The sequence below is a fragment of the Molothrus aeneus genome, chromosome 6 (genome assembly GCF_037042795.1).
Source record: "Molothrus aeneus isolate 106 chromosome 6, BPBGC_Maene_1.0, whole genome shotgun sequence".
NCBI classification, from domain to species: Eukaryota; Metazoa; Chordata; class Aves; order Passeriformes; family Icteridae; genus Molothrus; species Molothrus aeneus.
In genome coordinates, this window is record NC_089651.1 from 29795910 (window position 1) to 29812863 (window position 16954).

Consider the following 16954-nt stretch of genomic DNA (forward strand, 5'->3'; position numbering starts at 1 on the left):
CGGGAGATGTGCCAAGGTCACATTTAAAGGGAGGTGGAAACCCAAAGTAGATAACATTTTACCAACCAATGAGTGACCCTAAGGGATGGATGCTGGGGGATCGACATTTAGGACAGCGTATGGGGCAAGGCTTGGGGGGCTGACTCCCGGCCTCTGGCTAATCACTCGATGACCTAGACCGAAACTTCTGGATGGAGGGATGGGAGGCTGAGTGATTGACAGAGAGCCAGGGTAGGGGTTTGGGGATGATCTCATCCCGGGAGAGGGATTACACAGGTAAAGGGAGGGAGGTACAGTCTGGGATAAACCATTTAGGAAAAATATGGGAATGCAAAACAAAACTACTTCAAAGTATTACAAAGTATAAAAATGCACTACAACACAGATGGTTTACTTTTTACAGTAAGACAATTCGCTTGTTTGGGCCATAGATGGAAGCCAACTAGCATTTCTTCCAGCTATTGCATTCTAACATGATGAATTCCATTTTTCCCCCCATAAGGTATTTTCCCATAGGAATTTCCATAAGGAATGTTATTCCTTGCAGTGCCCTGTTCATATAATTCTTGTCCCTTTCAACAAGGTAGATAATTAAGCACTTTTCCCCTAAAGCCAGATTATCTATTGATGAAACAAGATGTACTAACAAGGCCACACCCTATGATTAGATTAATTTGTTCTCTGACCCCTTTAATCACACTTGAGACTTCAGTTTTGTAAGGAAACACACCTGGACAGTGCACAAAAAGAGAGGGCAAGCAGATGACATCACAAGCTGTATCGTGGCTGGACTGCACATCATCCCTCCAGCGACCTAAAATATTTATATTCTTGCATTTAATATTACAGAAGTTACACATGACAGACTCTTATCAGAGCAAAGACATTTTTGACACAGCCCTCACCTCATTCAATGTTAATAAATGACCACCAGAAGAAAGACAAAATCCAATCCAACTGTCCATTACTGAGTTAAATAAAATAATCCATATCACAGCCATACCAGGAAGAAAATCATGATTCTTCCACCTTCCCTTTGATTTCGCTTCAAACTCCAGAAGAAATGCTTCTCTTAAGATCCATTAGTTCATTAATTCTTCCATATATACACTAAGAGATACTAATGAAGATGGAGCAGCAGAAGTGCTGTTGTCCAGCGCAATAAAAACTATCAAAGACCATAGAGAATCTACTGAATAATTTCTCATACACTGAAAAACTGCATTATGCTCTATCAACTATCATACATTGTCAAGAAATTATTTATACTGGTGCTGAACTTCTGCATTGCTGTGACTGAGTCATTAAACTACAATACAGTGTAATGCATATGAAACGAAAAGCAAAAGTCCTTCTGTCAAGTCAAATCTGAAGATTATTTTAGGGAAGAAAAGAGGGATGCTCTTTCAGGATTTATTTGGAACACTTAGGTCTCTATGCAAAGAACACTGGGTACCTTGGTGGGCACAAGATGTTGAAACCATGGGTTTGCATCTCATCCATCACATATCTCATCCATTACCCTTTCCAGCAGTAATCTTTTACTCCAGGACCTGGGCTCAGACCTGTCTCAAAGAGAAGAACACTTCTAACCAGAAACTGCCAGCAACAGCCCCCAAGTACAGGTTTGTTACCCACACACCCACCCTTCACAGGGCAGCAGTTGCCCATCCAATTACTGTCCAGACTCAACCTTGCTTCATTTGCAAATTGTGACAAAAATCACAGCCTGAGGTGGTGTAGCTACATAACCTGGACATTATGCATCTTTCATTAAAGAAAGTGTAAATGCAGTAACCTATTAATAAATACACATTGCAGGGCCTGAAAAATGTGAAAACAAACATTTCATAACACGTACAAAAAGGCTTTCCAATTAATATTCTGTTTTGAATAGTGGCCTCCTCACATCAAACCCGAATGTTACCTCCTATTTGCATACGCCATCCTCCAATCCACCCCAAACAAACTAAGGAGGCGTACTAGCCCTTGCCGCTTCAATTCTCGACTCCACTACTACACACATCAAAACTACGGTCAATAACCTTCCGCCCCCTATCAAATCCTATTCTGAACCCTAGTCGCCAACATCCTCATCCTGACCTGAGTGGGCAGCCAGCCAGTAGAACACCCATTCATCATCATTGGCCAACTACCCTCATTCACATACTTCACAATTATCCTAGTTTTATTCCCCCTTGCGGCCGCCCTAGAAAATAAACTACTCAAACTTTAATTAACTCTAATAGTTTATAAAAACATTGGTCTTGTAAGCCAAAGACTGAAGACTAAATCCCTTCTTAGAGTTACCCCATCAACCACCTCAGGAAGAAAAGACTCAAACCCTCCTCTCCAACTCCCAAAGCTGGCATTTTCAACCAAACTGCTTCCTGACCCTCCCACTAAACAGCTCGAATCGCTCCCCGAGACAACCCCCGCACAAGCTCCAACACCACAAATAAAGTTAACAGCAACCCTCCCCCCCCAATTAAAAGCAACCCCACCCCCTCTGAGTACAACACAGCCACTCCACTAAAATCCAACCGAACCAACAACGAACCCCCACTATTCACTGTCCCCTCCTCTGCCAACAACCCCAACACTCCCCCCATAACAAGCCCCACCACCACAACCAACCCCATCCCAAGACCATAACCAACAACACCTCAACTACCCCAAGCCTCTGGATAAGGATCCACCACCAATGACAGCGAATAAAAAAACACTATCAACATTCCGCCTAAATAAACCATAACAAGCACCAAAGAGACAAAAGAACCCCCTAAACTTACTAATCAACCACACCCTGCAACCACCGCTACAACTAGCCGCAACACCCCGTAATAAGGGGAAGGGTTAGATGCAACCGCCAACCCCCCTAGAATGAAACACATCCCTAAAAACAAAACAAATTCTATCATAAATTCCCACTCGGCCTCTCTCTGAGATCTATGGCCTGAAAAGCCGTCGTTACAAAATTTAACTACAGGAACACCTAACTACATCAGTCATTCCCACCCCCCCCCCCTTCCCCCCCCAGCATGTTTTCTTCTTGCTTTCAGGGTATGTATAGTAATGCATCACACTCTCTGCCCATCAGACTGCCCATGAAATTTAGGATAATCCACATTACACGTCATGCTCTCCCACCAAAAACCCAAATATTATCTCCAAAATGGACCTCATTCAGGCAACACATGCACCAGGCACATTCTTGTTTCAGGTGCCATATAGCCCAAGTGTTCCTACCCACAGCCAAGCCACAAGCATTACCCAAAGACCCAGGACCTTATCTACTGTACACAACACCCAACCTAGTAAACGAGGAATGTCCCAGTACACCTTTGAATTCCCCTAGTCTACAGGATACGCCCACCTCCTAGGGCCACAGTAACCCCTGGCAACAGTCTGCCAACATCTCAGCCCAGCATGCTTAGATACTTCTGGCAGTGTTTCCATTCCTCTACACATCAACAACAAGCCAGCTTATCCAGCTTACCTGATACATAGTGCAATGCAGCCAGGACCTCAAGCTATTTCCTTGAGATTAAGTCAAGACATGAAAATGATTAACCAAAATGAAGAGGTTTAAAAGTTGCAAGAAAATTGCCATAAGTAAAATCTCTGTAAAGCAAGGATTGCACCATTTGTAAAGCTAGGGCTTTCCAAAGACTGATAATACTGAAGTGCTTTGCTATTTCTCTCTTGACATTGTGGTAAGAACAGTAGACAGACAGACAATGGCTATTTATCTCTGATGCTACATTCAGCCCAAGAGATCTACAGGGCACAGCTCTGTGACCTTTTGTAGATGAACACAATCCTGCTGTGCCTGTGGTCCAAGCAGAATAGAAAACATGTTGGTGCAATGCCAAGACCAAGCTAACACACAGCACATCCCATCAGGCTTCAAAGCAAGCTACATCTACCTGCAGCCCTAGATACTGACATGGTGTGGAGGAAAATATCAGGAAAATGCTGTAAATGAGACACATTTACATTTGCTGCTATAGAGAGGCACCTTGCACCAGACTCTCCTGCCCAGCTAAAAAGACAATATAAGCAGCTAGGGAAGGTGCTGGTATTTGACTCCTGTGCCTGCTGGAGCCTCAAGGTAATTAAAGCACAGACATAGCCAGTATCAGAACAAAAAGGATGCTAGTCATCATTCTAGTGCTCACCCATGCAAATCACATGGTATTCTAAGTATGAATGCTCTAAGAGAGATGTGGCACTCAAATGATGATAGATTTTACACTTAGTTCCTGTGTCTTAAACTGCAAAGGTGCTATGGAGCATTGCATTATTTAAAGGGAAGAGAAAAAGACAAAGTCAACAGTTTTGAGGACTGACACTCAGCTACTCTTCTGTGAAAACGTGTATGAAACAAAGAAGCACACTTAGGCACAAGTAAAGAAAACTCAAAAGAATTTGCTTCCCTCAAAAAACCATTCTCTTTGATACAAATAAGTTTGATACAAATAATAAGTTTGCAGTGCTCAGAACTCTTACTTAATATTCCCCCTCATTCTATCTTTTACATATTTATCTATTTTTAAATATACATTTTAAAGTTAAAAACCATTTTAATATGTATAAACACGCTTAAAATTTATATAGGGAATTTCTCCACTTCTAGACAAAATGTATTGTTTCCAAATGTTGCCACTGTTATAGTCTTAGACAACAAGAGCTTCACCACAGAGATTATTTACAGCAGGGACAGGGCAAAATATTTTTTTTTCCATTCTACCTTATCACAGAGCTGCTAAACTACCTCTGGCCAAATTCTTCCTCTGTAAACATTAAATCCTCAGTTGCTGAATAAATGATGGTGTTCGTAACTTTTGCCAAATATGTGCAACAAATTTCACACACATGAAAGAACAACTAGATGACTGTAATTTCTGGGCACCTATCACCTGGCAATAACCAGAGGAGTATAGTTTACTATGTTTTGGCTGAGTGAACAGTCACTGATAAGACTCCTAATTTAAACTTGGGAAAATGAAATGTTTTTCTTGCTTACTCTTTGTTTCCTCCTTGCGTCCTTCCAATTAAGCTAGAGTTACAGTAGTCCTGTTTACTGAGCAAATATCCTTTCAATTACATTTGAAATGGCCAGAGATCATCACCTTAACAAAATCCAAAATACTACCTCCTAAAGACATTACAGGATCAACCCTTCACAGCCTCACAAAAGGTGGAGAAACCCAGACTCAAAAGCAGATTAGGAATATCAATTTATTCCAGGAGTATGGAACAACCACCCATAACACTGGACACTGTGATCACACCTAAAGAGATACTCAGTGACTTTATGAGGTCACCTACTAACAGGAAAAAATCAGTGGTGATCATTTACTTAAACTGGGCCTTAAATCTTTCTCTTTAATAGATGACCCTGATGAAAGAGTCTGCTTACAGACTTCAAGAAAAGCTGAATTTATAATGTAGAAGCTCCTGGCATTTTCATCACCTCAAATTACACAGTGATTTCGAGCACTGTAGAGGACCTAGAAGGATGAATTCTGACCTGTTTTATTGACTCTGACTTCCCCTACAAGCTCCTGACACAGAATCAACAGTGAGAACATTCCCTTCTTCCAAGATGACCTTAAATTCAGCAAAGCACAATCCCATCTCCTCTCCTCGTTAATGCTTGGATCCAAGTACATACATACACGACTTATATCCTGTATTTGGGATACACACATACATGACTTATATCCTGTATTTGGGAGAGCAGGGTGATTGATATGAGGCCCTGTAGACCCTTTCAAATTTTTCTCTATGAACACACACAAGACACATAGGAGAAGTTGCAAGGTGTCCTGTGTATCTTGCAACCTCTGTTTAGTTTCATGCAATCCTTCCTGACACAAATGAAAGCCAGCTTTAGATCAAGTTAGATGATCTTAGCAAAGGCAACACTTGCAAGAAGCAGCAGCCAGCCGACAGTCTGATGTCACTTTTTACTGGGGGTTCCTTCCCCCAAAGCAAAGCATGGGATTGCTTTCAAGCTTGGCTGGATTCAACACCAATTACAGGTTCATTAACTGCAACAGTGCTCTCAACTAATTAAAGGCAACTTCTACTGTAACTATTCCTGTCAGGCAAAGATATTCCAAATTTTATCTGCATTTTAAACAGCTCCAGAGGACATCACTCACATTCATTCTGTGTAGAAATAATGATGAGACTAGCACAGCAACTATAATTATCAAATGGCCTTTTTGTAGGGCAAGTTAGACCAGGGAAAAATCCCACATGAATGTGTCACACACTCCACACCTCCTCCTTTGGAAACATGTCCAAGCTTTGCTTTCAAGTTCATAACACTCTACATTATCACTAGGATACAGACATCTCCATAGTGTTAGAAACTGTGAAGCTGCCACAGGTAAGGAAAAGGGACACACTGTTCTTTACAAAGAGCCTCCAGACAAAAATCTCAGGTCACTGTGAACTTATCACACACTGCTCTTTCCTTCCATTCTTCCAACAAATTAAAATCCTTCATTTACAACAGTTAAGACAACTGTAATAGTAAAAGAAATGATTATTTGAAATAATTTCAGAATTTCCTTTCTTTTCATCTATTTTTGGCAAGCATCAGGAAATTAGAAAGACATACTCAACTCTCCCCTAAGAAATGCGAACTGCAAAAATCAGGGTGACTGAAATGTGTAAGGTTTATAATGCACCAGGCCTGTGTTAACTCTGCTTCTCTATATTTTCCAGATGCAAAGCAAAAATACTAAGGTCTTACCAGAGAACATGATTTAAAGAGACCTAAAGTATAAATTTTAACCATATGTTAAGAGTGACTGAATTCAAAATGTGAGTCTTCTTGCATCAGCATTATCACCTACTGAAATGATCTTATCCAGCAAGATTTCAGCCCTACTTTATGCATTTTGTTCACCTTGGACAGAAGTTGTACTTTGATGAATTTGTATGCATTTGTAGTCAATTCACATTCATAAATTATCACTAACGAAGTGACATGTGTGGCAAACTCTCAAAATGCATTACTTAAACCCTCATTTTTCAATAAATTTCTTGTACAGCAACAGAAATATGTCCCTTCACTGGAGGCCTGAAAAGGTTTTTTTTGGGCATTTTTATTTGCTAGAACTCAGCCTGGGACAACATTATATGTAACATTATAATACAGTGTTCCTTTAGGAAAGAGATGATTAACCAAAACTAACACCGTATTTATGCAAACTCAGATAAGGACAATAAAATCTCATACCTCAGAATATAAACAGTTCCACAGTTGTCATGGGAGTATTTGTCTACTCACCCCTTGACTGCAAGGACAGGGTGAGTAAGGCAAGAGAGGAGGTGGTGCCTTATTCTGAGCTAAACAGAATAAATAAGACAGATCTGCTGTATTAAATCTTATGTTCCTTAGCCTTTGCCATCTGGCAAGTGATCCATGGCTCATGTGAAATGAGTGGGTGGTCATGGTCTGGTTTGTACTAGACATTTCTTGGGATCACAGAAAAAGAAAACAAAACACTGCAATTGGCACCAAGCACTGCTCTTGTTAGTGGCTTTCTGCAGGCGAAGGACCAAACAAAACTGAAGACTAAACCTCGCCCTCCTACAGAACTGGTCACAATTTCAAAAGTCAATAAAAGCAAGTTTGTATAAGAGAGAGGGAAATTTTGCAATGCCTCTGAGTCTGTCATTCCGTTAGAGGTAAAGAAAGAAGAGATTTCAGCCCTTGGGATAATCAGTGACTTTACCATCCCCATTCTGATAATTCACGCTCCTGTGAATATCAGCTCTGAAGCCTCAAAGGACACATGAAATTTATAGCACTGATTTCTTTTTCTGAGTAGATATGATCCTAAAATCTTAAACTGACATTATATATAGTTATTAGCAGAAAAAATAATTCATCTTAGCATAACAGTTTAACAGAGGGGGAGTGAACAACTACATGCAGGACCCAAGCTAGGACACTGCTGCGAGCCTTACATTAGTTCTAATAAGAGCTGTGAAAAGTGAAAGGGTTTTTTTATAAAACTTAATAGATGAACTACAATGCTTAACAGCAGGTTTGCTACATTGAGGAATTACGTTTCAAAGGTTACCCCACTGGAAAAAAAGCCAAACACTACAGCATATACATTGTTTCACATTTAATATATGCAGATTTTCAAGCACAAACATCTTTAAAGGAAGCCATAAGGTGAAGGCAGACTTGCTTTCCCCTAACAACCTGGAATGTTTTCATTCTGAACTCTAAGTTAAAAATAGGTTCAGGACTGGATATCAGTCATAGAATATCTTGAGCTGGAAGGAACTCAGAAGGATCATCAAAGTCCAATTCTTGGAACTACAAAGGACACCCCAACAATCACACCTTGTGCCCAAGAGAATTGTCCAAACACTTCTTGAACTCTGTCAGGTTTGGTGCTGTGACCACTTCCCTGGGGAGCCTGTTCCAGTGTCCAACCTCTAGGTTGGTTCCAGTGTCACTCTCTAGGTGAAGAGTCTTCTCCTAAACCTCTCCTGACACAGCTTCAGGCCATTCCCTCAGGTCCTGTCACTGGTGACCAGAGAGGAGAGATCAGCATCTGCTCTGATGCTTCCCCTTGTGAGGATGCTAAAGGCCACAATGAGGTCTCCCCTCAATCTCCTCCAGGCTGAACAGACCAAGTGATCTCAGCCACTCCTTACATGGCTTTCACTCCAGACCCTTCAACATCCTCATGGCCCTTCTTTGCACACTCTGTAATTGCTTAATGTCTTTTTTTATATTGTGGTGCCCAAAACTGCCCCCAGCACTCGAGGTGAGGCCACCCCAGAGCAGAGCAGAGGGGACAATCCCCTCCCTTGCCTGGCTGCGATGCTGTGCCTGATGCACCCCAGGACAGGGTTGGCTCTCCTGGCTGCCAGGGCACTGCTGACTCATTTTAATTTGTCACCAAGCAGGACCCCCTAGGTACATTTTCACGGTGCCACCCATATTCTTTTATTTCAAGGAACACACATTTAGCATAGAGTCATACCATGAAATGGCACCTTTAGATATTTTTAATTCCATATACCAACTCACTGAGCAATTTTAAATCATATTTCAGCTGTGGCTGAACAACAAAAGCAAACCTAACCCTTGTTTGCACAAATAGCATCAAAACAATTACACAAAGGCAAGCTGAATAGTACTCTGTTTCCCATTTCAGGGAACATATATTAAAATAACATTTATTTACTTAGTCTTAATAATTTGCTCAGTATCTTATAATTTTGCAATAAAGAATTTAGACAAATAATTGAGTTCTCCATTGCTTTCCTTTCATAAACCAAAATTTACACAGGAACACTAAGTATCCAGACAAAAATGCCAATCTAACTAAATCTATATGATACTAATAAAAGAAAGAAAACTCATCAGAGTATCAGTCTGTTAAGGTCACATATTCAAAAGCAGCAGGTTTTCTTTTGCATCTATTAATTCCGAAGGAGAGGTGAAAAATATATTGCTAATGTCCTGAGAGATAATATATTTGTCTGATTTCAATAAAGAAAAAATAGCATCCACATCTGCACTGGTTGGGTTTTTTTTTCTGCTTGCACAAATAGTTTCTAGTTTCTCCAAATCTCACTGGGCAAGATTAGAAGATTTAATGACTGATCAGTCAGCCATGAGCCTAAACATTTTAAAAAGCAACTTATACAGGAATGGTACACAACTCAGTTTGTTATGACACATACAGCTTTTCTGAAGTCATCAGACTTAGCTACTATAACATTTTAAACCAGTGGACAAAGCAACATAGACATCATAAAACCTGGCAGGGTTCTGAAGAACAGGGGAAAAAAACCCCCACCAAAACAACCCAGAAAACCTCACTAAAAACAAAACCCCAGCAAGATCAAGCTGTTGAATCTCTGCCAATACACACATCCAGCAGTGCTCTGTGAAGGAAGGGGAGAGGAAGGTCACTGAACTCTTCTCTGCTGACTGCCCTGTTCTGTGGGTCTTGCCCTTAAAGCATATGTGCATGAATTAAGGATGGGTATTTCTCAATTTTAACAAACCACACATGTTATCTGTGGTTGTTACAAACAGGGTAAGTCCAGGGTAATCATTGTCACCAGATGGAAAGAGAGAGCACTTTTAAAAACTATTTTGGTATCTGAAGTAGTAGTTAAGGAAACGTCTTTGGATTAAAACACACAGCATGCCAAGAGCTGTTATACTGATATCTTAATTTCTAAAAGTCTTTCATTCCAAAAAAGTAAATTATACAACCTAATTCCATAGGCTTCATGTGGGCTGGATTTCTACTAACATTTTACAAGAGTGTAATGTGATGCTGATGGCAAATGGAAGATCAACAGCACTATTCTCTTGAAGGCAGAGAAAACATAAGCACCTTGTGAAGAGAGAGAATGGCACTGATTTTTCCAGTAAAGGTGTTCAATGAAAGACATTATGGAATTACAACCTAAAATAAATAGATATTTTGTATTTTTTAACACCTGGATGTTAAAAGATGACTCTTGAGGGCAAACATAAGTTCTATAATGTCACTGAAGTATAGCAACACCTGATGTAAGAAGAAAGCTGCTTTTCAAGAACATGCATGTTTCCCAACTGCTATCACAAATCGCCAAAAGCCATATATTTTACAGCAAGGACAATATAAGTAAAGAAAATTCAGCAACTTTAACAACAATCTGTGTAAAAAAACCCTTAAAATAAAAACTTTAACCATAGCAGCTAGTCTGGGCCTTGGCTTCATCTTTCTTCATAAAAACTGACTTTAAACCATGTAGTACTCTCTAGAATTCTATGCCAAGATCTGTTGTCCCACTATAGTTTCCTACTAACTATTTCTGTGAAGACTGCTCCTCTAAACAGTGTCCCAGCCCCATTCGCTCTCTCCCGGATTATTTGGCAAATTCATAACCTGATACCCAGCAATGCTGGCACTTCAGAATAACTGTAGCACAAAGGAAACTGCCTTCAAACAGAGAGCACACCCAGTCCCAGGTATTCTGAAAAGGATAGTGACAACTTGTCAGGAAAAAGTTCTAAAAGAAAGAAAAAGTTTTAATGACTGAAGAGATGGATGAAAGACTTTTCAGAAGTAATTATAGAGCTTCTTTAAATAACAAAGCCTAGGAGGAAGGACAATAGACAGTAAAAGAGTGTAAAGAACCAAAATTATCAACAGAGAAATTATTATTCTTCTACAATGAACTGTACTTTGGAGATTTATTTTATCATTTATATTTACCTCAGAAAAAACTGCCCAAAAGCAACTGAGCAAAGTTTACCAGCTGGCTTTTATGAAAAAATAAACAATAAAACAACAAATGCCTCATGGTAACAGAGCATCAAGGTGAGGAAAATAACTGACAAAAAATATACAGTGGAGAGAGACCAGCAGATATTTAGGGCACTGGACAATTTCTATCTACTATGGAAGGACAGAGGATTAAGTTAATTCTGCCAGAATTTGAGTCTTGGGAGTGGTTTAGAGCAATGTGAGTGGTTCCAGAGAAACAGGATTGAAAATGTAATGCATATAGTGCTATACTGGGCATGCTGACATACTCTTCTCAACAGCTTCTCAAAGCTAATCACATCACATTATACAAATGCTTGATTGGAATTTGGAAACCAATAGGGAGAAAAATACTTCGTAGCAATTGAAATGTTTTCCTTGTCACTTTTTAATCGCACTTTCTGGGAGACACAAAAAAAAAAATTGATGGTCAATTCTAGATTTTAGATCTTTCTATTTTGAAGGGAAAGTTTTTCTAAGCATCTAGTTCACATAGACGATGACATCCTGTCTACTTAACATATTAAGACTGTAGCTCAACACCAACCTCAGGTGGGCCTATCAGTTTCCTAGGAAGTGTCTGCATTTTCCTGCATTTTCCAGCTACAGAAACTCTTAAAACCAACTGCTATCAGAACTGCCAAATCCAAAAAAATTACTGAAAACAACCAGGAAAAATTTGGAAAAGATCACCCGTATAGCAATACTTCAGTCCATATCCATCTTGTAACACAATATAGGATTAGATACAATTTTTACATAACTGCTTGTGTTATACATAAATGTAGCAAGAACACTGAACTAAATCAAACACTGTATTCAAATCTAACACAAAACCAGAATGAGACAATGTGGTTTGTTCAGGCTGCTGCTAATGCCCTGTGGATCTCAGTCAATCCCAATCCAGCAGCAGGTACTGATCCCTGTGCATGGCCCAGAAGGCAGATGTCTATCCCAGAAGCTTATTACAAGCATCTGCTTACATTAGCTGGATTCAAACCTACAATTCCCACTTCAAAATGAAAATGTTCTCCGAATCAAAATATGGCTTAGAAATGTAATCCAGACTCTCTATATACCCTTCTGTCCCTCTCTGGCCTCTACTCTTCTTGAACACACACACCAGCTTATATGCGAATGTTAATTACAAAAATGTCCATTTGCACAGAATACCAGTCTGAGCAGGATCTAGGGCTGTTATTTCAAGACAGCACTCCAATGATTACAACCAGACTCTTCACTCTTCCCTCTCAGGTCCCCTTATGTCTGCAGTAGATCTTGCTCCCACCACACTGACCCTTCCAGCAGCCCAGTGCCCAGATCCATGCACCACCGGTATCATTTGTGTTATCTTAGTGCCCATAAACTCTATTCACAAATCAAGACTGTGCTGCACATCCTACGTTGTACAACTCAAACGAACAGAGGGACAACACACTGGACACGCCTGTCCTGCTTCAAAAGGCCTTCAGTGAGCACTCAGCAGAGAGCTCCAATGCAACTCTGCCTACTGCATGCTGTGCACAAGTAAGTAATTTCTCTTCACAGCTGGGTCAGAGCAATGGTTTATCTAATCCAGCACCCTGTCCCTGATAGTGGCAGCAGGCAAGCACATGATACTTTAGAAGGTGGCTGAGCTACTCCTCTTAAATGCCCTTTCTAGCTACAGTCATGAACCTAGGGATGTTGGAGGGCACCTCTAGCTATTCCCTTTAGAATCTGTTAATGACATGTGTTTCTGAATATGCTTGACCTCACTTGCACCAATGGATATCTGGATAGCATTTTCTTTAGGTTTTTTTTTTCATTTTCAATAATGGACAGAAAAATCTTATTTTAAGTTTTTCTGTCACTCACTTCTGGAATCAGTATAAACATGCTTTTCAGTCATCAGTTACACAAGTCTTACATCTGCCACACTTACGTCTACTTAGGTACACACATTATGTTACAGAAAAACTACATAAATGCAGCTCAAGCAATCAGCCATCCATTCCTATGTAAAAAAAATTACCCCTTCCATGTGGATAAGGACCAAAATATGTGGAAGGTAAAGCTCAAATTCACCTCAGCTAAGCAGTTCAGTAAACTGCATAGGCTTGGGAGCTGTCCCTTCCCAGAATTCCTTTGGAGTAACAGGGAAAGAGATGCAAGAGAACATTATTTCTTGGAGGAAACAGAGATATCTGGGACTACTGTGTAGTCATGGGAAGTCTGAAAAAAAATCATGTGCCACACAGACCCAATATAATATCCTGATTAATTCACTCTCTCCCCCTTTGAACTTGACAAACACATCAGGGCCTACAACAAAAAGGTACTTGTTGATGTTTACACTGCTCAAAGCTCAATAGCATTGCTCATTTTCTTAGACTAATCTATCAGTTTCATGGACAAGGAAACTGCACAAAATAAATAATTAAAAACAGCTAGAAGATGATTACTGCTTTGTAACTCCAACCCAGAAGCTTGAAACTTGAGCAGAATTCAATTTATTCGCTTTAATGAATTCTTTCTGCCGTGCAGCTGATTTCACACATTTCCTCCTGTTCTCATTATTAAAAAGGAAAAGCAGCTAGTATAAACATCAAAGAGTGGCATTATTGCAATGTGTGACACCGGGGTGTTTTCCAAAGCTCCAGGTTAAAAATGACCAGTGAACTTGGTGATCCCTTGGCAGGATGGGCATACAGAACAAGGTGATGCACTAGCTTCCTGAAAGGTATTACATACATGTGATGACTTTTAGGAAGCTGGGGCTCAGTGACACAGCACGACAACAACAGCAGGAGAGAAATACCACACACCCACACCACCCTTCATGGGAGTACAGCTCTGCTCCTGCTACAGAGATGAAAACATCACCTCATAATATTTTTTCCTTAATTTTCTACCCCTTTGAAACCCTACCTACACAGGCACATGTTTCATAAATTCACTCAACTCAGTATTAATCCATGCTACTTCTAACAATAATGATGTTTCACCTTTACTTTTGGTATAGTATAGATTGCATCGAGGCTTGCAGTCTCCCAAAAACAACAAACACCAGCAAGTTCTGCCACAAAAATAGCTGTGAACTGTTCTACTACTCATTTTACTCATCCACTTCCTCCCAGGTCAAAACTGATAACGTAGTAATCAGTAATATGACGTGGTCCTGGATTACACAAGATTGACAAAAGTAGAAACACTTTTTAAACATTTATTCTTACATTAACCACCCCACCCCCCCCCCCAAATACAATACAATACTGTAAAGTAGTGTCTTAAAGTAATGTTTTCCTATGCCAGAACCACAGACAACTCCAGTGGTCAACAGTTCAGACCTTTAATTCCTGCCAGAACATTTAATTCAACTCTATCAAGCAAAAGAAAGTAGCTTTAACTGCAGGACAAATTTCCTAGGAGATTCAATTCAATTAAATCAATTTCTACATCAAAGTTCCATGACTTGTATCTGCCATTTCTAAGGATGAACAAAGCAAAATGTAAATGAAGAAAGAGCCCTTCTAGCTCCAGAGCTGAGCAAAACCAGCGGCTCCAAAGGCCTCACACGTGCACACAGCTCTGGAGCAGGCTCCTCAGCAAGCTCTCAGCCTGAGGGCCCTAAAGTACAAATATCCAGGTGTTGCAGGTACCACCCTGAGTTAATCACAGCTGTGCCCATCTGCACCCACATATCTGATCACTGTCATGCATGTGACCCAAGCCCACTTGAAACCCTTTGTGAGATGAGGTCAGGCTCCCTACAGGACGAGGTCGGTTCCTCTAGATGCCCTCTCAGCCACACTTGCTGCAGGAGGATGTCCCAGAACCTCAGGCTAGAGTGGAGCAGGTTATGAATCTGCAGCTAAAAGGAAGTCCCAGCCATAAGCCTGTGGTGCATGTTTCAAAGTGACTGCGTGGCACCGTGCGCGCTCACGCTGACAGACACGGCTGACAGGGCAGCACGCGGCTCTGCCCAGTGATGGCCGAGCTCAGCAGAGGCCATTCCAGCTCTAATTTACCTTCTGTACACAAGACATGCTGTACAGCTGGAAAACCAGTGATGCTGCAAGTGTGGGGAAGCCCCATGCCATTCCTTGTGCGAAAATCAATCTACAGTCCACAGCCTAAAACATCATCTAGTCAGCAGCACACAGCATTCATCTGCTGCTCCAGTGTTCTCAGGGTCGCACAGCCAAAGACTGGGGTTACACAATCAAGATAACTTTTCTATTCCACCCTACTGTCAGATGCTTGCAACTTTTCATCTAGGGAAAAAAAAAATTTACAAAATCAGTATTTTCTTAGCTACACCCTTGGAAGTCTTGCTCTGCACTTAAGAGAAACTAAACAAGGAAACGTCAGTCACCATTCTCACTGGCATGAGACTGAGGGTTTCCGTCATACCCTAGGCCACATCCAACAAAACGGACAAAACGAGCAGAATTAGAATAACTATCATTTACTACTTCACCAGCTGTACACAGAGAAGCCTCCAGGAAAAAACAGCCTGTTTTTCTACAAATAAAGCACCATCTTCTCTGCAGTATGTTTTCCAGTATACCAACCTAGTTGTTTTTAAAAGTTCCAAATACGGGAACTTTTGCCAGCTCCAAGGAAAATTTACCACATCCTTTCACTAGTACTTGGATCTTCAGCCAGTTACAGTCACACATACTTACTGAACTGAGCCAGTAAGTCTTATGCTACATATGCTTCATCGAATACAACTTATTTCTAGACCTAATGCCATAAATCCATTTGAAAAGTGTTCAGTTGGAAAAAAATATTAGAAGAAAATTATTTCCATATGCAAGCATCTTTCTAAGGATCTCAATGTCAGTCTTCATTAACTTCAAATAAAAATGGAAATCAGGAGATATTAAGGTAGTCATATGTCTTGTTACAGAAAGTAGGAAACCTGCAGATGGACTGACCACTGCTATTTTTTAAGACTACACAGAAAACAGGGCAAAACCAGGAACAAGGTCAAGCCTGCACAGTACCCTTATCCACAGATTACACTGGGGATTTTCAAACTCAAAGGTGGCAAAGTTTCAAGGGGCCACTTTCTCTATGATATATCAAGTGGGAAACAAAGGAAAGGGAAATGGAACACCATGTGGAAAATCTCAAAGAACTATTCAATTAAGCTGAATCTGGAGGAAGTGGTAAATAGCATGAAAATATTTCCAAAGAAGATCAAGTGAATCATCAACAATTTAAGCAAAACTTTTTCTATAAAAGCATCACATTGGTATTGGTTTTATGCTTGGAAATGCTTCCCAGAACAAAGAGATTTTGTCACTGGCCTTTCTTCCCTTAGTGGAATCCTCTTGAAGAGGAAATGAGAAAGAAGACATGAAAGTATACACAGAAGTGAAACATCTGCCCTTCTTTTTGTTCTCACCAGTTTAGAAAAAATATAAGAAAATAAATAGGCAGTTTTTTCTTTCAGAAGTCCTAATGTGGAAGACTTTTGAATCAACAAACCTTACAGCTGTGCACAATGAACTGGATTTTAAGGACTAACAATAAAAAAATTGTGAATCACTTTTGAAGTCGCAGTTGAGACAACATTCTGCTTTTGTCCATACTTAAACAGTCTTAGTGCTAAAAAAAAAAAAAAAAAGAAAAAAAAAGGA

At 40.2% G+C, this 16954-nt stretch overlaps 1 protein-coding gene across 1 annotated transcript in view; it reads right to left on the minus strand.

The window, feature by feature from the left end:
• RAD51B (RAD51 paralog B) overlaps positions 1-16954 on the minus strand; it is a 396438-nt gene that overhangs the window by 233268 nt on the left and 146216 nt on the right. The window lies entirely within an intron of this gene.